The 25000-nt window shown below is 37.7% G+C and overlaps 1 protein-coding gene across 12 annotated transcripts in view; it reads right to left on the reverse strand.

The window, feature by feature from the left end:
- ZNF536 (zinc finger protein 536) overlaps positions 1-25000 on the reverse strand; it is a 357464-nt gene that overhangs the window by 281174 nt on the left and 51290 nt on the right. For 7 of the 12 annotated variants that reach the window (XM_069793532.1, XM_069793538.1, XM_069793542.1 and 4 more), the window contains exons 2-3: positions 20093-20187; positions 7302-7372 (exon numbers count right to left, since the gene is read on the reverse strand). The exons of 2 other annotated variants lie outside the window; for them this stretch is intronic. The gene's annotated coding sequence lies outside the window, so the exon portion shown is untranslated. The remainder of the gene's footprint in view (positions 1-7301; positions 7373-20092; positions 20188-25000) is intronic. 3 more of the 12 variants (XM_069793537.1, XM_069793534.1, XM_069793535.1) reach the window with 2 other exon arrangements.

Consider the following 25000-nt stretch of genomic DNA (forward strand, 5'->3'; position numbering starts at 1 on the left):
TAATATGCTGTATTACAATATAGCATAATGATCTAAAAACAGCGAATGTAAACTAGGCATTTCAACTCCATCAAAATATTTGCATGGTTTCCCCTGAAAACTTCAGAAAACATATATGTTAGAAATCATGTCAATCAAATTAAAAATTTTCAAGACAAAACTTGTTCTTAACTATTCTTTTTTGTGAGTTTGTGGGTGGTGGTCTGTCCCCACAAAAAGAAAGAGCAATTCTGAAGAATAAAAATAAGCAGTGTAAATGGTTAGATGGTTGAAATGAAGGGGCGAGGCGGGGGGGGATGCAAAGAGCAGGTCTGAACAAGACTGGTCCATCTAATGCCTTCAGCATGCAACTGACCTCCCTGAAACAACTCGCACACATCAAGTTCCCCTTGTGCTTCAGGGTTTTGCTCAACTGGGAAACATTTTCTGATCCTCATTCTCAGCTCAAGGATCAGTGCCCCGTCACTCCCCATGGGACCTACTGTGGGTTAGCCTCACTCGTGTCCTAATGCTCCCCAAATCACCCACCCTATGCTGCTACTTGGACATTTTTTGATGCATATGACCAGGACTAGTACAATTCTGCTCCTATTTAGTTAGTGGAGAGGAGTGGGCGCCAACTGTGAGAATTTTCAACACCTTAAGTTAGACAAACCACCCAAACCCTGAAGTGTAAATTGTGGTCTCCCTGACCTACTTGCACATCCCCCTCCCCTTCTTCTGTCTGTACCCTTCAAGGAAAATTTCAGTTTAAACGAGAAAAATGTTTTAATTTTGTTTTCTAAAAAAGACAAAAACTGTCTCAAAATACTTCTAGGCTAACTTTGTGGGGGAAAAAAAAAAGGCTCATTTAACAAATGCATGTCCTGTTAGCAACCAAAATATTTTTTTTTAAATTATTAGGTCTTAGATTTTTCCATTGGTACTTTCTCTTTTCAAAATTTCTTCACTATGAATATCAGGTATATAAAAACCAGACCTTACCAACTGTTCATGAACTTATGCAATGGACATGGGTGAAAAAAAGAAATCTGTTCAGTGAAAAAATACAAAGATTAAAATGTGCATTTCATATACGTTTGTTTTTAAGGGCTATTTCATCAGGATATTTCAATTGTTTCAATAAATACCAGAACAATTACTCCCCACTACAAAGAAACACTTGGTCAAAGTTTTTGTTTTAAGGTCATGTTTGAGTACTAATATTTAAGCCAACCCAAGACTGGAAGCAGTAAAGAACTTGCAGGAAAATGTGTAAACTTTTTTTTTCCCCAAAGCCACAGTACTAGTAGTTTTCCGTTTTCCATCATTATTAGTATAAAAAAATTAGTACAAAAAAAAAAATTTCACTCCTACTTTCATATTTCTTTAGATCTTAATCTGACATTAATGAGCAAATACACACTAGGATGATGATCACACTGTAGGATAAAATGGCTCATATACTGTGTTGATAAGTTAAGATGAAAGAAATCGAGAACAAAGACACAACAGTATTGTGGAGATATGTTTAGATTCCAAAATATTTGTATCAGTCAAAGATAGAAACACCCAAGACAAAAAAACAACTGATAAATAGAAACATCCACTTTTTTCCACTTGACTGTATAATAAAGATACTGTATATATTAAAGCATTACTCCATTACTATGCCTAGCTGCCACATACAATACACAGATACATTATATACATATTTTCCATCTGATCTCTGATGCATTTGCAGCTCCCATCGAATATCAATGCCATCCCTAAGCAAGCATTTGAGGATAGGATTTAAGTTACAGGAGACAAAGATGATCAAATGGAAACAGTACTGGCACTGAAATCCTGACCCTGATGATCAAAGTCTGTAGTTGAGGTCCTTTTGAGTAACATCTCTGATGCAATTCTTCCTGAATCTCAGAACAAAGCATTACAATTTGCACTGGGCTGTCTACTGGACTATACTAGAGGACTTTACAGGAACAGTGGCTGCAAAATCCAGAAAGGTTACCTGAAGGGCATTTAATATCATTCCAACCCCCTTATAACCACCATGACTCTAACTACAAATGTGATGCAGATGGCACATTTCTTCGTTTTTACTCTACTGGGTAGTGCCTTCATTTTCAATAGCAATCATGGGCCACAGCTTTTCCTCTCCATTTTCTTTCCTGCCAGATGAAGTTTTCTTCTCTTCCTATGCTGATTGGTTTATTTACCCAAGACATCGTGACACTTTATTCCATCATAACATGGCACTGTTCCCTCAAAGTGAGACCAGTCATTAGATGTATCATTCTGAAACGTGAATATTAATGCCCAAAAGAGATGAACCGTGAGCATCACAGATGGACAAGAAGGGATTAGACATAAATTGGTAACGGAATTGATAACAATTTACAAGTACGTCAGACACAATGGCACAACATCTTGATCGACAAGAACTACTATTCACAAATTGTACTTCCACAAGCACCTTCAGTGCTCTCACCAATCAAGATTCATAATACGCATTTTAAGACTGTTTTTTTTTTTAATGGCATCAGCCTGATGCCAAGCACAAGTCAATAGGAAAACCACTTTCAAGGAATGAAAAGCTGAAGCAAATACAAAAGGTGCATGGGATGAATGCTGCAGCAGTCAACCACTTACACTTAAGAGAGAAGAAGAGGTTATAATCCAAAAGAGAATCTTCCAACAATAAAGTATGAGGTGCTGTATTTAAGGAATGAATGCTAAACTTGACCAGACAGTTCATAATAAATGCTATGTGATCAGTTCGGTTTTGGTTTTGGTTTGTTTGGTTTGGTTTTTTTAACGTAATTTTGTGTTTAAAGACATTGTAATTGCAGTTAGAAACTGCAACTGTTTAAAAGTGCTGCCTAACAGCCCCATTACAAGTCAGGCACTCTAAGTAAAGGCATGCTCAGGGAAAAATAAAAACACCCCACACTTGGGATACTTTTTGTCTCAATGACTGAAAAAAATCATTTTCCCAAGAGAGTAATGTATCAATCCCACTGATTCTCCTTCTTTTCTCCAGTTAATCTGAGTTTGCCAAAAACAACTGCTTAATGATATTATCTTGTGATTTTACAGCTACTTGTGTCGATGCTGCTGTACAAAGACACAAGCAGTCATTCTTGGTCATGTGTTTAAAAAACCCTGAATTGAGAATAATTTGAAGAGCTGCTTCTTAGAATTTCTTCCACTAAAGAAAGGTATGCGTGATACTTCGTTGAAAGAGTAAGTTAGGTCTAAAATAGGAAAAGTTAGCACAAGCAGAACACCAGATTAACACAGCTTTATTCCTTTTACTACACAAGCTAAACCAGGTACTTCTGCCTAATATATTCTGTGCCTGACAAACCTTCTGCAACACTAAGCCAAGTACTTTTTTGCTGAAAAGGATGCAAGCTGAAATTAATTTATTTTTAAAAAAAGAGAGCCCAAAGTCTTCCTACTTTTTGATTACTGCCAATTTGTCTTTCAATTTACTTGTTCACATAGCACAAGAATTCACACCTTCATTAACTTAGTTTGTATTGGTGTTTTCAGGATGCACATCCCTGCTGCCCCATGCTAAAGCCAGGCCTTGCTCCAGCATGGCAGTCGACGCACACAGACATAAGCACAACTTTCTGAACCAGGTTCTGAACATTCCAGCTTCTTCCTTTTAACTTGAATTTTAGGTGGGTGAACTGTCTCTTTATTCATTGGTTTTTAAAAGCTATATGTAATTCTTGCCCCGCCTCTAATTGCTTTATATTAAATATTCACTAGAAATATATGGGAAATTTGCACATACTTCACAGTAACTATTCTTTTTGTTCTGGAGACAAAATAATTATTTACTCGGTTAAAATTAGTATTGATTTTTTGCCAAATGAGAAACTGCAACCTGACTTGGTCACAGTGGCTCCACCTTTCTCCTCATAAATGTCCTATTGCACAACACTTCTCCTGACTGTGCCTCTTGCCCTTCCAGACCTTCATCTACGTGGACAGTCAAGGTGTCTGGGAAAAGGACTAGATATGAAGAGCTTCATACAAATTTTGGCTGGATCTGCAAGGCAAACCATCAAATGGTAAAGCAGAAGAGTTATAAAATTCATCTCAGAAGGATCTTCTACTCCTCTCCTTCACAGGCAATTTGAAAGAAAGGAAGGAGATGAAGAATGGAAGCTTTTGAGAACAACCCAGCCAGGATAGACAATAAACCTGCATGCTACCCTGAGGAAACAGGGTGCAAAGTTCAGTCCTATGTTTGTATTTCTAAAGAGTGTAAAATATCAAATATCCTTCTTGGAGAAATTCTCTCTCTAGTCTCTTACTGCATTGCTATGTAACTATACAATAAATATTATCCTGCTCACATGCTTCTGTTTACTTAGCATACATTATATTTGATGCTATCTGGCAGCATAAGTTTTAGTTCTGTCATCTTAAAATACTAATAGTTGTCAATCAAAATAGAAAGCGCGTAATAAAAATGTTCTAGAAACTAATAACCCTATATTTCTACACTCTCAACTTGGAGCTAAGCATTGCTAAAAATGAGATTAGTTATATGTTTGTACAGTGCTCAATACAATCAGACAGACGTCTAAACAACATCCTCCTAGAAATGAACGCAGACTAGATACATAACCATATAGAGAAAGTGTGTATATATTATGCAATATATGCAAAATTAAATTAATAGTATGATCTTCACTTAGCACAGTCTTTTGATCTACAAGAGTGTTTTGGGGAAAAAACCCACAATCTGCCCAGTGACACAGTGTCAGGTAGAGGATGAGAGAAAAGGGCATGGTCAATACTAAAGTAATTTATGGCAACTTTCTGCAAATATTTAGAAGCATGGAAGCACCAAGGAGATACACGTAGGACAGGTCCCTGAAGTTATGACCAACATAACAGGGTAAACTGATCGATTTAAGATAAAGTGTCAGAAAAATATCCTTTGAATTATATCTGTGAAACTTTAGGGGGAACTTCACTGCTTGGGACCTTTATACTTGCTCTGGACAAAGTTATTAGCAAATACCCTGTAGGGAACAATCCTGCAATGTCAAGAAGATGGACTAGATGTATAACAGGCCTTTTGCTGCTCCAATTTTTATTATTCTAATCCATCACCCTTACTGAAGGTGGCGAAGTTTTATGTAGACCTTTAAAATTATGACCATTAGAAAATTATGTCTGTGTCTGTATAATATATACACACATATGGATGTAAGGTCTGGTTTTTAAAAACTTGAAGTGCAAAAACAAATTTTGCACCTAATTTGCCCATGCTACAGCTGTAACTATGCATTAATCTGGCAAGTGCAGATAGAAATTTCTAATTATGGTTATATGAATGCACAATTTACATGCGTAATTGTGACAAGTGAACTTGCAACTTAGGCATGTAGTAACTTAAATATGTTTACTGTTGACAACATAGTAGTATTGGACTGTTACATGCTTATGCCATGAAACCAGGATAAGTCTGTGAGATTTTCCCAAAATAGAAGATTAGAAATCCTGCAAGGTAGATAACAAGTTGACATCAAAGTTTACAAAAGCAGTTAAGGAGAAGTCCCACAAGGAGCTCTAAACAAAACGCTTCCAACAGGGATTCTCAAGGAGAAGGTGAAAGATTTTATTTGGCTCCCTTCTGCCGAAACCACTATGGTCTCTCTCATTTTTCTTTGCCCCCCTGTTTTGCAGAGAGGCTAGAACTCCGCATCACTCTAAAACCTGAAGTCCACTGAGGATTTTGTACCGACCATCTACTAACAGTAAAAGTCACTCAGATAGAGCAATGACTGCAGAAAGCACCTCTGTTCCCCAGGCACAGGATGGCAGAACTCTTTATGGATATGCAAGGTGTGTTAAAGGAGAAAGATAAAGGTTTCACTTTGTCCATGCATGTTGTTGTTGTTGTTATTTCTGTTATTCCAGAATGGAAATCCTCTTATTGACTAAGGCACTAGGCAATCACCCCCATATGAGTGCCAATAAAGAGATCCATTGTCTACATACTTCAGTAGGAAAGAGAAACAACGAAAGGGTATGGAGAAGGGAAAAGGTGTTTTCCTTTTAATCTTTTAGACTGTAATAGCCATAATTGGCTTTTCTATATAGTTTGGCCCTAGTTTGTCATAGTATTACAGTGAGAAACAGCAGCCTGCACCAATTTCTATACACTAATCTTAATGACTTCAATTGCTGCTAAGGATGCAGAATGGTGGCAGGATATGGCCATTCACCATTAAGGCCCTAAAGCCTTCCTAATTACTGAGTATACAGAATATTTATTATAGAGACTATGGCAGGCCTCTTTGTGAGCTGCCCTGGGCCTGTTCTCTGAGCCACATCAAGCAAGAAGTTTAAATGAAACTGCTCCCAAGTTTCTGAAATGGTTTAATAAAACATATACTGACTGTAATATTCAGTTTATAGTAGAAAACTATTGCCCCTTGGTTTGAAAAATGACCTCTAGTTGGCAATTTTACTCTCAGCTTCATAGATTATAGTCCGCTGTTGGTCATTTTCTCAATCCACAGGGCAATACTTTTCCATAACAAGCTCCAACTGCAATCAGTATTTGTAGGCTGTTACACAAGTTGAGGATAATATGTCTCAACACATTCTATTATATGACTAAACAAAAGAAATAACAACCTGGTGACACAGACATATGGAGAAAAGCAGTGCTATTCTACTAATGCTGAGATAGCAGAAAAACATATTTCTTTGTATTGTGCTAATTTATATTAAATTTAATGTCTTCAATACACAATAATCTCTAATTTGATTTCTTCATTAATAGTGTTTTGGTTTATGTTGTCTTATGCCTATTCTTATTTTAATGTAAAACAACAAATACTAAATTCTATTAGTATCAGATTTTAGAAATGACAGATCGTGACAGATAGCCTAACATTCTAAAATCACATTAAAATGTATTCACATAGATATCTTAAAGATCATTTGCTTTTGGGCACACAAAACATTCATAAACTTGTAAGTTTGATATTAGGAAATTCTGGCACAATTTAGTAGGCAAGCTGCAAGTAATTGTTTCAGCACCCAGCTCTAGTAAATAAATACAAGATGAAATACCACATTTTGGAAAAAAAGTTCCCGTATTTGATAATCAAGTAGATACACTGTGTTGAAGGGAAGTCATAGACCAGGAAGTGACAGAGATCTGGAGTCTGTTCCAAGATGTGCCCCGGACAGCTCTGCCAGTGACAGATGTTAAGAAAATCACCCCATCTTCCCAAACTGCAGTTACTCTGACCTGTAGCGCTAATACAACTTACCTAGCTGGCTGAACTGTGGTGAGGTTTAATTCTTTAAACAATGGATGACGAAAGCTCTTGTAGATCCTTTACTGTAAATGCAAAAATATTTATAATTACAAGACTAGTATTCATCCCCATCTGTAAATAAAACTCTGCAGTTAAAACGTGACACCCACCCACACTCAGAGCAAAAGGGAACAACTCCTAAACTGAGGCTAGTGGAGTCAAGCCAAAGTGGACACTTTGCCATCCTTCCTCTAGAAATTACAAGTTTCCTATTTTTAAACAAATGCACCATATTTGCTGGGGATCTAAGATGTGCCAGAAGGAAGAATCTTGGCTGAAAGCTATAATAACACCCAGAAGAGAAAAAGGTCCATTGTAGACCTGTGTGGGCAGCTTCAGAAACTATATGCATCTATAATACTGCATTTTGAGATATTAAAGGGGCAGATATTCTTTTTCTTCATTCATTTTCCACTACTGTCCCTATATTATTGTTCAAACAAATTCACCTGCATTCTCTAGCCGGAATTTAAGTGGTCTGGATTCATTTAAACATGTATGAACTGCATCCATAAGCTATAAAACATTTGAGCTAAAGACTGTATTTGAATGTGATTACCAGAAGATGATGGCTCTTTATCTTACAAGTCTCAAGGAATTTAGATGTCTAACTCATTAATAGTGTTTGGTGCATTAGATTTTACATTTTTATGATTTTAGAAGAAAGGTTTTCTAATACAGAAAAAAAAAGCAGCTTTTTTTTTTTCTCTCACATTTTTCATTTTAGGGTAATAAAAGTGGCACATATGTGCCATAGTGTAATGGATTAATTAAGGAATATGATGTTTATCCTAGGTCCTGAGTTGTACATCTTCATAACTCACTCATAAAAATTAATGTATTATACCACGCTCCAGAATGATATATCTATTTTTACCATACCTGTTGAGAATAGATTGTTCTAAATTGGATTATCCTGATATCCAGTGAGAAATGTAAAAATTACATTGTTATTTTAAGAATTTACATTGCTGTGTACAAAAAAACCATAATCTTCTCACTGTGCTTTTGAACTGTCATGTTACTCCCACTGTTATGAAATCATAATTGCTGCTGCCACACCTAAAATCAAATGCAATGCATATTGTATTTCTTCATACGCTGTGCATTTCCTACCTTAATCACAAAACCATGTACAGTATATTTTAGGACTATGCTTTCATTACTGACTGCTTTTGTATATAACTAATATACAACTATGCATGCACAGACTCATAAAATCTTCATTTCTAAAATCAACAGATGAAAAATCCCTAAATAATAATGTACAGATGTTTCATATTTAAATGAACCGTTGGTATTTAATGCTGCCAATCATACATGCAATAAAATTGGTGAATTTCAAGGTACTCAGCACTTACAACAGATTTTTTTTTTTTTATGAAAAGGTAATTTTAGGATGATGGAAAAAATGACTGTTCAATAAATATACAATGATAAATTTCTGATGTCATCTTGAAATTCCTATAAGTGGTCCGCTACACTATATTGTTCCATGCCAATTCCTATTCCTTTTACCTCAAGAAAGTTGATTCTGCTGTCCTTAAGCTGCAATGCCTCACTAAAAGTAAATTATCTGCACGTTATCTGCAGAGTAATCCTCTTCTTGAATACAAGACAGAACATCAGAGTTTCTAATCCTACACAGATAGAGTAATTCAGATCCACTGTATGTTTTACTGTAAAGACAGAGTAATACAATATGTTTGATAAATCATGTATGTGTCTGTGTACAAAGAAGAAGGTTTATCTCCTTTCCTACAAGATGCATCCGTATTAAAACACACACACACACTCCCCATGCTGGCACTGTAACAATCTTTAGAAGTTCTATAATAGAGATATCTAAGTTTAAAAAATGAAGCAGCTCACAGGTCAAACAAGTTCCTGATGAGAAGTGCTTAACCAGAAATGTTATTCCACTGATTGTAAGTTTTCATCCATACATCAAACCCTAGAGTCTATTGATTAAATAAAACTGATCTTTTTTTATTTCAAAGCAAAAGAGAATTAAATCATCCCCATTGTTTTCTCTTCATTTGGAGCTATCACATTGTACACATTGGCCATGTGTCCTGCTTATAATTACAATATCCTTAAGGAGAGCTTATTCTACAATGACTGATCACAAGTTTCTTGTCTCTTCCTCTAAATCTTCTGCTCCTGGTCATAATCAATGGCACTTGATGGCCGAATATTCTGGTCCCATATGGCAAGCGATATGATCCAAGATCTGCTAAAAATCAATAAATTCATTTGCTTCAGGAAATTCTGGATCAGGACAACTTTCAGCATATGTAAATACAAGAATTTACTGCAATTATGCTGGCGTATCTTTCCTTTCTCATACCTCTTTTTCACTGCAGAATTAGCTGCATCATGCCTTAATTTTGCTTGCAATCCTACACAAAGTAATCCAGGCCAGGCAGCCCTTGCAAAGCCTTACCAAAGTCAAGGTCTGCCAGCTTAGAGAACAGAAGGTCTCTTTCAGCAAAACACATCGAAACACTGCATATCTGTATATTGCTGAGCCCCACATAGAATTGACTGGGCTCTGAACATACCATCAAATACTAACATAGCATGAACATGTAACAGACTGCTAACAATGTCTTTGAAGAGCACCAACCAAAAATCTTCTTGGAGGTCAGTTTCGTCTTTTTTTTTTTTTTTTATCCTTGTGCAAAAATGTCCAGGTTAGCTTGATAGCTCCCTTGGACTACTGTGTCTCTAAGTCAGCCTTCAGCTTGGTTCCAGTCTATGTGCACAGTGCGGCTCTGTGTTGTGCAAACATCCTCTAACACTCAACACACACCATAACGAGGCCAGAAAACCCTGTATGAGGGATGTGGTTTCCATCTGGAAGGTAATCACTGCTAGGCTAAAATGGTAGCATCAAAGTTCACTTATGTGTTTCACCCCACACTTACAGGTGAAAGGACACATGCTAAACTCAATTCTGCTACTGTATATACACACCATTTAGTAAATTGTATAAAGTATTCTGAATATTTTTTTAAAGGCAAGGAATTTTTAATGTACTTCAAATCTTCTTTAAATTAGCATCACAGACTAGGGTAAACGCATAATTAGTAATAAAAGAATTAACAAAAAAAGGAATTTATTACCTGTTAGTTATTTCAGTGTAATGGCATTACAGAAATGCAGAATGGTGAGTAAGTACAGACATCGGTACCAGTTAAGAAGGCTGCAGCTTGGGCACGTCCTTCAGTCCTTTAGTCTTTTTCCACTGGAAATCACTAGTTCGGCACCAGCAGAGCAAAGATGACAACCTTGCTTCTGCTAAGTCGCTCTAATTTCTGCCCATAGTGACATCAGAAGAGAATCAATCAAGTCACAGGGGTAAGAAAACTGTCTGCTTATGATATGCCTGTCACCAATGAAGATGAGTTTGTAACACCCTCCAAGCATCAAGACAACACACAAAAGAAATGTTAAAAAAAATAAACTCAACAGATACTCTTGCAAAATATATCAGTGCAGTTCTCCAAACTGAAAAAGCAGAAGTCAGAAGATCAAGAACTCACAGTTAGGATTTTCCTATTAGTTAAAGAACATAAGGATTCTCCTGAAGTCTTTGATTGATATACGATCTTTTCTTTCTTTTCAGGCAGAACAGCTGTCCAGTGAACTAGAAGAAATAGCCCTGAACACAGCTTTGTGTCTGATATGACTTTGAGAGGGAAGATTATCCCAATGATAAGTGCTTTACATGGAACATCTAAGAAAAAAATAAAATAAAAATGTCATCCATGAATTTTCCTTTCTATTTGAGCAAGCAATCCCTATTATCAACTTGGGGGGGTGGGGAGGGGAGCAGGTTTGCAGTGTTTGATACCAAAGAGAACAGGTATGTCCCTCAAAACTGGATTTGGAATGAACCTAACCAAAAAGAGGCAATAGGTACTTTTAAGAGAAGGGAATTGGGCAAGCGGGGAGAGAAGCAGAGAATTTTCCGAAGATTGTCAGGACACAGTGACCTGGGATATATTGTAACTTCTTTCATTCTTCTTTGTAAGGAAATTCTTTAAGAAAGGTGAAACACTCACGCTTTGCTGGCTGATAAAGACACACAATCTTTGCCACAACAACTATATGCAGAAATAGCTTGACTATGTCCAAGAAAAAACAAAGCAATAACAACCAACACAAACCTTCTCAGCAGAGGTACTTGGTAAAAATTAGTGTAAATTTATTCAATCTAATGGAATTATGTATATTACATAAATGGAGCACTACAGCCACTCTGATAATTCAGTGAAGTTATGTTCAGATTAGAGGAAAGATGGCAGGAAATGAAGCCTTTCTGGAGCTTGTTTTAGAGCTGTGTTTCGGCAGCATGGTGAGGGGTTAAGAAAAGAGCCTTAGATAATGAACAGTCAAAATACTTGGGTGAAATTTGTATATCTTTCTCATTTTAAAACACATCTCATTGTGGCACTTCAGTCTATGGATGAGCACTGATGGCTGCTTTCACACATCGCTGGCAAAAGGAAGAGTAATTACAACTGTACTTTCCTTGAAGTAACCAAATCCAGTATAACACCAACAGTGGCAAGTAGTACATCAATGGCTTGTCCACCCACCCCTCCAAAGCCTCGTTGAACTTGCCACATAGATGATGTTCTCTGTTAATTTGGTCGAGACTAACATGGGCTCCCACATATCTGATACAGCGTAGGATAGGTCTTGGCTTAGAAACACCTAGCGGAAGAGCATGATAACCTTCTGCCCATCCTATCTCAGTGGCCCTTGAACCAGTATCTCCTTGTTCACCCTGCCCAAAACTCTTTGTCTTTCAATACAGTGAATCTTTCCTCAACAGCCCTCTTCCAACTTTCACTCTCCTCCCAACCAAGCACCCTTTTTCCTGCCCCAAAGCCTTCCTGAATAAGTACACTTATTCCAGAAGCTAATTAAAATCAAATGAGATCGTTAGCATTGAGAAACTTAGACAGTTACACACTCTCATATACGTTTGCACAGCCAGAGATAATTTCTGTCCCTTCCCTTGCATAACTTGAATGCCCTTCCTCCCCCTGTCCCAAACCCCCTCCTTCATCCCTACTTCTGGAGTCCTCCTCCCCCCACATAAGCTGCCATTAACCCTATGCATCAGAGTGGTGTTCCCACCAGCTGTTGACATCTGCCTGCTCTTCTGCCACCTCACCTATCCCTCCCCTGCATTATCAAGTGCCAGCCCCTGCTCTCACACAGATTTTAAATCCACAGTTTTCAGAAATCCTGCTCCATGGGATTCCAACAACAGAAGAACAGGAGATAAGAACATAAAAGCATCCTCAATGTGGTGTCCCATCAGGAAGCCAGCTAAATCTGATAGACACTGTCCTCTCTGACCCATAAGCAGGAAAGGGCTGAGCATTTAGAGAGGAGAACAGCAGTTCAGAAAACACCTTTATATAATCGGCCAGCATCACCTAACAAACAAAAAGCATTTACCTAGGTCTTTACTTTTGGACTAATTAAATCACATTTTTAAAATAATAATAATAATTTCCACACATACATTTTACACATATAGTTATATTTCTATGTTTCCCCTCCTTCTCCCCCACTTTTTGTTTGCAATGACAATCAGCAATTATTTTACAGACAAAGACTCTGTAACAAGCTTACAAGATGTCTTTAGTAATAAGATAATTATTTGTAACTCTATAAAGAATTATAATTTTTAATTTAAAAAGAAATCAAATAAAAACAGCTTTCATCTTTCCTACCATGTGAGGAAAACATTCTCTGCCTACAACTCAAATTATCATTCTCTCCTTTGTGGAAAATGCATTGACCCAGAAAACTAAAAGGGTAAGAACCCATATTTGCTGGGCTTATTCAGCAGCCAAAAGTTCATGAAAAACACTGTTGTGTATCACATAGCAACCACTTGATGCCTATTGTTAAAATACAGTAGTTATTCAAAAAGTAAAATCTTGCATTCTCAAATAAGAAGCCAGGCTGCAATGTGTGTTTACTGTTTTGGGGAAATAGTCATCTTGCCATTTTCTCTTTTTCCATAGTCTTGGCATATTTGGTCAGCTATGCAATGTGCAGTTACCCACAGGAAAGAAAAGGAACACAAGAATTTTCCTCCAGTGTTCTGCTCCCAGGACAATGTCCATTCAAAGCAACACTTGAGATCACTATTAAGAGAGTTAAGATGTGCTCTATTTTTATGCAGCCACACTTTTGGTAAAAATGTAATATTCCAGAGGAAGACCATGAGGTAGAAAGGGAGAGAAGCTTACCGCTTTTTGACTGAGCATTATGGTTGCACACTTTCATCACCTGTTCTCAAAGCAAGCTACTCTCAGGAAGTCCTTTACACATGTACAGATGTCCACATTGCTACTGCACATTTGCACTTCTTCCCAGCACTGTTACCTGTCACTACAGCTGTGAAAAAGTATGAAATTCACAGACATCTCCCACTCCACCTTTCCTCCGAATCTTTTGTGGGAAGATATGGTAAAAAATAAGATGCAATAAAAGTGAAATTTATAGAGGAGGAAAGAAAGTCAGCTATAGAGTCAGAAAAAATATTAACAATTTCTGTTAAATGGAGCATGTGTTACTCTAAAATATTTGAAAAGCAGTGGCAGATCACTTGAGCTATTCTGGCCTTCCCAGATTTCCATGAAAGCTGAAAGACAGCCCTCAGTTTCAGTCACAACTGCATCAGACTGTGCATTTAAATTATCAAGGTAAGACCAAAAGGGTTCTTCTAAAACAACTGCTAGAGGAGATGAAGGGAAGAATAAGAAAGATATAAACTCCATTGTAGGTGCTATTATGTGCTATTACACAAATAGTACAACTTAAAACTTCAAGATAATGGCATTTTTAAAACCAGAAGGGAATGGCAGACTTGCTTAGCATAACAGAGATATTTCATCAAGGCTGTGTACAAACAGGTGTGCAACATTTTTGCTAGCTGTAAGATGCTTGTTGAGATTATCTGCTTATCTAAAAGAGTGTTTAAATTCCTTTTGAGTAGTTAAAATAAGATAGTGGCGGAAAGTAGATTAAAAGGGGGAAAATATGTGAACATAGACATTTTTGCCAAGAACCTTACTTTGAGCCCAGCTGTATCCAGGTATGTGTGTGCTGTTTCCATAGTCTCTGAAAAGAAAGTTGAGTGGTAGGCAGCAAACCCCACATGAATGCATTGAGCTGCTAAGGAAAAAGTGAAGAATGAATTAGGTGCCTGGGAGCAAAGAGGTGGGGTTTACAATTTGAGAGACAGAGACGGAGAGAGAGAGAGAGAGAGACAGAGAGAGATCTGGCTGTTTCCAAAACAGGATGGAAAGCATGGATGGGTTGAAGTTGCAGCTTACTTGCTGCAAGTGTTCCTGCTTGTCTTAATGAAAGTTCTTTACTGGAATTCAGAGAAGAATGCAAAAATATCAGCTGCTTAACTACACATCTCAGCTGGCTTACAAAGTACATATTCAAACAGAAGTGTGTGTACAATTAAATATTTGAATCAGTCCAAAGGTAGATCGGTGCGTACTTATAGACAGGGATTGTCTATACAAAGGAAGTACTTGGTTTGGTCATTGATCAGTGATCTGGCCATGACAGGATGTGGTAATTATACATGACTGTTGAATAGCTGTAGTTACAATAGTACGTCATGTGTAATTTATCAGCAAGATACTGGCATACTTGATAAAACAAAGACCAAGCTATTGCATCCAGCACACAACTAAAAATTAAGAAATCTTTCCCCTAAAACAATAAAGAGTATATGTTGGAGAATAATACAGAACTTCTCTAGCACAACTCAAATTCTCCTCTGAAAATGTATGCTTCTCTCAGAAACAGATTCCCAGCACAGGGACTGGTAATTTATGATCCACCAAAATACTCTGTTGAACAGAAAAGTAATACCTACACTGCGCCTATGCAAATCACTAAGAATAAGTGACTCTAAGGACCAGTAAGAACAAAGCCCAAAACTCCTATCAAACATTATTTGAGGTTTGAAAAAGTCAAGACAAAGTGTAATTTTTTTTAAATGGGGATAAATTGGGATTTCTGTAACAATTGACTCATTTTGCCTGCTTTTATCTAAGGATCTCAAAGAGCACTCCAAGTGTTAATTAAATTACAAAGCATTTTTGAGACAGGTAAATGGTATTATGCCCACTGGGGAACAGAGAGAACATTTATGTTTCATTACTAAAGTCACACAGTAATTCAGTGGCTAGTAATATAACCGAAGAATTACCGGTCGCCACTTCTACTCATTGACCCGATGGCCTCACAAGAGATAAAATTAGCCCTAAAAGCCAAAAATACTTCCCTCTTGTGCTTTTCTGTCTTCCAAGAATTAGGACAAGATTTTATTTTTTTTTTCTTCCTCTGCTTACTGGGAGGCCTTTCTTTTAGAGTCACACAAAAGGAGCCATTTCCTAACCTACCCAAAGTGTGTTAAGGATCACAGTACAGCAGTATGGATAGGAACCTAAACAAGAGAAATGAACTGTAATGGTCCTGTTTAAACAGCTTGCACAACTTCATCAGGATCATCTTCTCCCTCTTCTAACCAGCCATACTCCCAGAGATGACATATAAGAGCCATCAGAATGAAGGTGGAAAGATGTACTGATGAAATAATCCTTTGCTGGTCAATTCACTGACTTCCAATCCTACTTTACCAAATAAAAAGACATAAAACTACCCTAAGGAACCTGGTGCCTCGTACACTTAGTATAATAATTTCCCATTGAAAGGAACAACATAAGAAACAACCAATGAGGCCCTGAAAATGCTTCAGACCATGGAAAAGTCTATTCTTCAGTCTGCTACATCTATTTTGAGTTGCATGTAGAGAGATGAGGGAGAAACATATCACTGACCATTCTGTTCTTAGCCAAAAAAAGAAAGCCACCATTTTTCATTCAGGCTTGGTCCTGACTAGTACAACTGTAGGATCCACGAGTAATAAAGCAGTAAGATATAATGCAATCTGCACAACAGACAGTCCAGTGACTTACAGTGCAACCTAAGGCATCTCTAATTCAAGACCAGTACAGCTCTGTTAGAGCTTTAGCAAATTATATCTCCATTAGTAAACTGATTTTGGAGAGCTCTTTATAAAAGGTTTTTCTGTTTCATAAATAATTATTTATTACTAAAAACAGGGAAGCATCTTTCTGAACTTTAAACCTTTTGAATACAATGTTAAACCAAGATTTCAGGCTTCATTTCTGCCCCCCCTCCCCCATTTCTTGTTATGTCATAAAGTATCAGCTATGTGGAAGAGATGAGAATGTCTTTGATTTAAATGACCAAGGCTTAAGATTGTCTTTACCATGGCAGAAAATAAAGCTGCTGCATATATTTCCAGTAGTAGTATTATTGTTATATGGTATGACAATCATCATCTTTTTTTCTTTTCCTAAAAATATGTCTAAAGAGCCACACAGTTTATATGCTGCATTCAAAATATTTTTCTTCGTTTACATTGATTGCATATTTCAAATCATGTTACAGCTGTATTGCTTAGCCTAAATCGAATAAGGAATCCACATAAATGCATACACACACTTTCCTTGTTTTTAGACATTGCCAGTATTGACAAGATTAAAATATTTTTCTCATTCATTATTTATTGTGATATGATGAAACATTAAGAGTATATATTTAACAGAACATCACGAAGCAGAGTTAAAGTGTGGACATGCTGTTTCATTTCGATTTTACTGCAACACTATTAAGTATGTGACTCCCTGACTGCAATAATGACATCTTTGGCTGATGAAGATTTAAGATGCTTTGCAAAGATGCAGTGTTATCCAAACTCTTCAGCCATGCTGATTAGGAGCATTATTAAACAGATGAACCCAAGACTAGAAAGAGTGCCATGACTAAAGTCCCTCCTGTTGCAGAGGACTGAGGGAATAGGTGCTCAGTGTAAGAGCAGCAGCAAACTCCCACACTGTATGAGGTATGTAACTGGAATGACTGGAAGGCAGTCATACATACACAACTCCAACATTTTTATGAGCACCAACATTTTTTGTTGCCAAAAATGTGTCCTCTGGATACTTTCTCTGCTTCTAGGGTGAACTGATACTACCTGACAACTAGAGTTTGGGGTCAAGCAATGCTATATCTGGTTGAACCTCAAATATAGGGTAGATAGGTACAAATTTGGTTTTGAAATGTATGTACCTTGGATTGAAAACCACAGACATAGCACCGCATGATCCCACTTTCCAGCTCACAGTTGGGCACCATTCTGCATGTTTCTACTGGCAAAAAAGCAAGGAAATACCAAAGAAAGAGCACCAGCAAAGCAACTGCAACCAAAACCGGTACTGCTGGGCAGAGGAGCACAGAGCTGGCCTTCTGTAGTATGTGGCAGTATCTGGGTTAGAATGCAGAAAAAGAAAGATACATTCTAGCCCAAATGCTTATTCTTGCATACTACAATCTAAATATACCCCCTATGATAAATACAGCAGAATAATCAGAAGGTACTGAATGCTTAAAATGCACCCTTAACAAAACAAAACAATGTAATGCATATCTCTCTTTACATGTCAAACAATTTGCCTAACAAATCATAATAATGCAGAATGATATAAAATTCACCCATCAAGCCCAAATGCATGCACGAAGATTACCATGGCAAAGAATTGTGAATTTCATTAAATATGTTAAAGGCAAAAAAAAAAAATAAATTCAGCTTTGAAAAATAGTAATCCTGTCTTTCAACAAAAATATTATAGGAAGCTATGAATTTGGTAGATCTGAATAGGATGTTGGTACATGTTTTACTAAGGTAATATAATGGCACACTATTATTAGATCACATTAATCATTACTGTGCCAAAGGCACTGACAGCACCACTGAAAAGGATTGAAAGGGCTGGTAATGGATATAAATTACCCATTGTGTGATAAAAGGATTTTTACTAAGAAGGTAAGAATAAAACAGCAAATTTCTAATATAACTGTTGTGTAAAAACCAAAATAAAAGTAATCCAGTCAGTAATATCCACAAAATCAGAAAGTAAGCACTTTTGAAACAAGATAAAGTCACAATAAAAACTGTATACAATGTAAAATTAATTTCATGGTGCATAATATTACTATCAATTTAAATAGTTTACATGATGACCTCTAAGGGTTACGGTCAAGAGAAAGGTAAGCTTTGTTAATTAGAATCGAGTATGAGCTTCTGCATGCATATTTTAAGTTTGGGGGCTTGGAATTTTTTCTTTGTTTTTTTTTAACCTATAATAGCTTCATGACACCCCCCTGAAATTCAAGACATGTTGAGAGTTTTCTATTTTCTGCATTAACATCACAACAAACAGCACATCTTTCAGATGGCTTTATTTGGATTCCAAATGCTATTACAAAATGAACCACATCTTTGCTGAGCTATTTAACCATTTGATTGAAACCATTTGTATTACTAATTGTCCAGTACTGTGCTCCTCCTTTACTCTGGCAAGTGTTTCTTGATATTAGTAGGGCTCAGTGAAGTGAACTGGTCAGACTACATCCTTATTTACAGCATTAAAAAATCCACATATCTTCTCTGAAGTTGATGGAATTATTCTAGAATCAAGTCACTGTAATTCTTTTTGAGTCAATTGTCTAGAATAAAATCCAGTAGCTCACATTCAATTAGTAAGTTTTAAAAATTGAGCCATATTCTTAAATGATATAAATTCATAAGTACAGACATCAATCCTGAAAACACTTACATCTATGCTTAACTTTACTCACGTGAGTAATTCCATTAGCATCAGTAATTCAATACCTGCTTATGCATTTGCAGTACTGAAGCTTTAATATGCCTGAATATCCTTTCACTTACATCAGCTATAAATCAGCACAATTCCTCTGAATCACACAGTTTCTACTGATTCACAAGATATAAAAATGAGTGGACAATCCAGTATAACAATTATAATAAAGAAATAACATAAGAATTTGATTTGGGAGCAGAAGCTATCAGAAACTTTGATTTAAGAATCAATTAATGCATGTAGAATGTAGAATTAATTATTGGTTATTTCCTAGGAAGCTAGACTTTTATTTCAAACTGAGGGCCAAATAACCCAATTCTGATTTCACACTGATTTCCACACCAGTCTGATTTCTCAGACTTTACAGGAGCTTTTCTTCTACTGCACTGGAATAGCTCAGAGGAAAATCACATATACAGTGTAGTACAGCCCTCCACCCACTGATTTTCATGGGTGGTGTTCTCATGCTAATATACAACAGAATATGGTTCTTAATAATATGCATGAGATGTTCTATTGAACTTATGGAAAAAAATTAACAAAAAGTGATAAAATGAATTTAATCATGAGTGTCATGGATGTTTTTTAAAATCAGCAGTCTGTTGATAAAGTAATAAATGATGATTCATGTCTTACACAGTTATTACATATCAACTACGTAAGATGAATGTTCATGATTTTACCAAGCAGAATTTTTTCTTGAAAATCTATTTGTAGCTCACTACACCCTGAAAGAACTACAACAAAAAGTTTTGCTAAAGACATAAACACAATATTTTTGAAGATGTAAAAAGCCATGTGATAACAGATTTTTAAATCTAATTTAGGTACCTCATTTTTATGTATTTTTTAAATATGGAAAAACAAACCTAAAAACTCAGATCCATAAGCAGAAGAAAATGTTATGAGAACAATATAAGTAAGTATTCTTACCAGTTACTCTTAAACCAACGAATCTGTTCCCTGGCTGAGGAAATTCTTAAAAGACACGGGATAGGTACTGAAGGTCACAACTGTAAAAATAAAACCTGTGAGAAATTTAATATGTCAAAACTCAGTGTTTGAACCAGATATTTATGTTAAAATATTACAACACCACCTCAAGCAGACAATCTACAGAGCAGCAGAGAGTACTAAGAATTGGAATATTAATGGGATTAACACCTTTTATTTTTTAAGCCTTCATAATGTACGTGTTTGGTGGTCATTTAATTTTGGGAACTGAAAAGTTCTTTCAGTTCTGCATTGTTTTGAGACGGAAAACTTCTCCTCAAGATAACGCTGAGGAACAGAATGAAATTCTTCTGATCCTTTCCCCTAGACAGTGCAGCAAAAGAGGACAAAACATGTTAAAACAAAAGTTGCATACCATACTCCAGAAACCCAGTTATTCTCTTTGACATTGATATTCTAATCTTTCAAACTGAGTAAAAAGAGAACAGCTACTAATTGTATTTTTACTTTTTTTTAATTCCATTTTATAACAGAAATAAGTCCTTTGTAGATGATCTCATCTAATAAACCCTACTTAGATAAGAGCCAGCAGGAAAAGCCAAGCCAGAATACTTCCAAGATATTTGTCAGTAGTGAATTTAGGGCCATTACATTAGTAAGCAAAATAGAAACAAAAACAAAGGGCATTATTACAGCAAAATAAAGTTCATTTGACTGAAGCTATAATCTGAAGAATTTATGACTGAGACTTCTAACTGTGTTTATTCCTATGCATGTCTAACAAATGAAATTAAAGGTCACTTCCAAATGATACACTTTGTACATCTACATCAACCAAACTATTTCATACAGCAGGCTCTGGCTCTGAAATCCCAGTTCAAGCACCACAGCCTTAGGGCTTCACCTTACCAACACTGATTTCCCAGAGAAGCACTGACTTCTCCACAGAGCCCCAGCGGCAGGCTGGAGTAGTCAGTGTGTACAGAATTGCATCCTTCATTTCTGTGGGAAATAATTAAGAGCTTGGCCATTTTACTGCATTTGGTTTAAATCGGTCAGCACCCACAGGACCACACTGCTGGGCAATGCCATTTGTTGACTTGAAGGATAAACAACAATTTTGAGGACTCCTATTGATGATGAAAACAATATTAAATAATTCTGCAAATTAGGAGTTCACTGCTAAGCAGCACAGCCCTCCACGAGTGCAATACCAATACAACACTTTTCATGTATCCTCCAAGATCTCTCCAGACTGCACCTTGTCCTGATTATAACCAATGCAAAATGCTGCTGCTGAATGTCTCACTTTGTGCCACCTCCTCTTCTCACTCCTCTGGTTTCTCCACCACACCAAACACAGGCTACTTATTTTCACTTTGATGGTCTACCACAGTTTTTCCTGATTCCCACTCCTTCCCCCCTCGCTTGCAGATTGAACCAGTCTTTATCACACACTTTGAAATGTTTTCCAAGTGATAATTCTGCCATACACCTTCTCTGACATAGGAGAATTACCCCAGTAAAAGCTTCAAACCCCTCCTTTATAACTCACATTTCCACAGTTACCTGCCAACAATTCAACAGCAGACATCTGGTTTGCCATCACCACTGTTTCTCACATGTAGGAACACATTTCTTTTTTGCTCTCTCCTCATGCCTAGTTTTCTTTTACATGCCAATTGCCTCTGGTTTTATACTTGAATTATAAACCCTGAAAGGCAAAGCCTATCTTCTCATTACATATTTTACAGTATTGAGCTTAATGGGTGGTGAGCATGTACAAGCCATTACTCCAATCTGGTACCCCATCTCCCACAGGTATACCCAGCTACACGAGACGCAAACCAATGGGCAGTCAAGCCAAGCACCTACAGTGTTGGCTGGAGAGAACAAAAACCTTTTGTAAATGGTTAAAAAACACCCTTGTCATCAGATTTGGTCTTCCCAAATATGAAATCATATCTAGATAGGATTCAGGTCCCATTTATAGAGGGCCATACCATTTTAGAATCCAAATAAGTGAATTTTGGTTACAATATTTCGACACATAGAAAAAGAAAATTCCTGGACTGCTACACATAAACATAGGTCCCACCCAACATTTTCAGTTGCATAGTGTCTAAAAACAGTGACAGCTTGTTTGTCTGGAATTTCTGCTGTTGTTGATGTCTTAAAACCTCAAGATATCCCTTTTCAGTGTTTACTTGCAGCTCATTCAATGTAAGAAAGCCAAGAAATAGAAACAAAGAAGATAATGAACTGTTAGGTTTCAAAACTGTTACTGTGCTGAACAGGTGCTTAGTACTCCTACGCCGACATCATAGACTACATTTTCACTATGCTATTACAAGGCTACTTGTGTTTAAAAAAAAAATTCAGATTTTACATACACGCTCATGACTTGCAAAATTCTAGGAATGATTCTCAAGGGGCTTTCACTAAGATGCTTTATAAATTCTGATGACAGACAGAACACAGTAAGGCTTCATCTCTTAAAGTCCTGTACTGATTTGTTTGGAGGCTTCGTGTCATTGATCAGCATGTCAATGTCTCTTGCAATCTGCTTTCCAGTTCATGACTGTGAGTGAACCCCTCAGGTTTAAAACCTTAAATGATTTAACGTCTGTGATACATAACCTTACGAACAAATTGGGAAAATCTGTAGCTTTACACATTTAACTGTAGCAGAAATGATTTAAAGCCTTATAAAAAGGTATTTTACTTACCTGTGCTAATATTATTCCAACACATTTGACACTGACTATGTAGAGCAGATATTTTAAAGGTACAGGCAGCAAGCTGCATGGAAACAAATTAAGATAGTTCCACTTAGGTCAAATTGAGCCAGTTTACCAGTGTCTAATACACTCACTGGCATTAAAAGATTGCACGGTGAACCCCTACAGACCAATTTATCACGGTGAAGCCTCCCAGAGTAACACTGCCATGCGGTTGCGCTCAGCTCAGCGAGTGAGCCTGTTCCCCCAGCACACCTCTACCCCCGAAGAAGAAACCCCAAAGGCCTTCAGAAAGAGGATGGTAAAATAAAAGTACTATTGAGACATAACTGGGGCAGAAGGGCACAATTTTTGTTCATTCTTAAACACGCTTATGTAGCTCATTCCTTGAAACAAATTACAGACATTAAAGGGAAAAAGCAATCTCTCGTCCCATTGGTAAGTGGGGGCCAGAAGGATTTCTGCAGGTTACAGATGGAAATCTAATATACAGCAAGGGAAAACAGATGCTTAAGCATGGACTTGTTCTAACAATGGGACTTTTCGCCAAATACTGAGGCTGCAAAGGCTTCATCGTGAGGCTCGTAGCACCACATCCCATTCCGGTTAAACTCAAATGACAAAACCCCTGCTAATCTCAAGGGGACAAGGCTTGGGCCCTCTGTAAACAGCGTACCCTTTCTGATGGAATGAGGTGTCATGTTTAAATAATTATTCCCTATCAGCTGCTTTTTGAGGGCCTCTTGAAATGCCGTGGCATAGCTTCTCTCACCCTAGGCACATCAGAGATGCAGGGACAGAGAGATACACAGGCAGGGAAAGAGGCTCAATGACAGGACAAAGCCAGCCCAGCAGCCGTGTGGGACAACCTTCACAGGCCTCCATGTGAATGCGGCATACATCATAAATGCAGGATAGGACCAACAGGGCCTTAGGGGTCCATTTAGTGTCACTGGGAGTTACATGCATAAATGAAGAGAGATAAACAGTCCCTAAAGCAGAATGTTGGAATAAATCTCGGTATTTTTCCACTGTTCCCGAAAAACATAAGAGCTGACACCACTTTTCTCAGGCTGGGGCATGGTTTCCACCCGTGCCACCGCAGCCTCCCCAGCCGAGTCCCAGCCATGCACTGGTCCTCCCTCATAGCTCTGGCATCAGACCTTCCTCCCTGCGCGCCCTGCCCAGACACTCAGAGATCTCCAACACATAAAACTGTCTGCCTATAAATACAAGGTATTTAAAAACTCAAATCTCACTACAACAGGATTTGCCCACGTCTCCTGGCAAATCTGGAGTGTCTGATCTAACATCCTTCCAGGGAAGCTCCTTTACATCACCGAGATCACGTGACAAACTACCACTCTCATTTTTCTTCCTGATGTAAGCAAGCAAAAGACAGCAAAGAGAACAGGACAGGAATGCACATCATTTTAACTTCTGGGGAGCCAAGGAGTTTGCAAGAATATTTTATCAAAGAGGCACAAGTCTCTTCAGTTCCTTACGTTTTTCTACACGTTTGTGCTTCAAACACCCCAGTTTGCATTTATTTTCCACAGCTTCTACCTTGCTGTGTTCTTTGGCACCAACACCACCATCAGCCTGCCCCTTTAGGACTAGCTATCAGTTGCAAAACTAATCACTTACTTCAGCAGCATGCTGCTCCTGCCTTTCATGCTCAGGCCTAATTCAAAGCCCAAGAAGTCAGGAGACATTGTTTGACTTGGTGGTGGTTGGATCAGGCCCTGCTGCAGACCAGCAGCTCAGCATGACTGCTAACAACATCCGTACTGCTGGTGGCGAGCATGGTTTAACTGTGACTTGGCACTTGCCACCATGGATTTGGAAAGGGGTAGGATCCAGCCCCAGGGGCCACATCATGCCCTGGGAACATGCAGGCACACTTCCCCTGGTGTCAGCAGGAGGTCCCACTGTTGTGCCATCCTCCGGTAATCACACATTGGGGGAAAACCTTGCCCACTGCTAAAGTGGGGTCCCCAGGGGCAGAGGAGGAGGAGGGGCAGGAGCATCCCAGAGCAGCAACCCCAGGGGACAGCAGCTGCTGCCCTCCTGCCCCAGTGCTGCAGGGCAAGTTGGGGGTCTCCAGTAGCTGCTGCACATCCCAGACCCCAAGGACAACCTCTGC

Source organism: Haliaeetus albicilla, chromosome 10, assembly GCF_947461875.1.
Source record: "Haliaeetus albicilla chromosome 10, bHalAlb1.1, whole genome shotgun sequence".
Classification (NCBI taxonomy): domain Eukaryota; kingdom Metazoa; phylum Chordata; class Aves; order Accipitriformes; family Accipitridae; genus Haliaeetus; species Haliaeetus albicilla.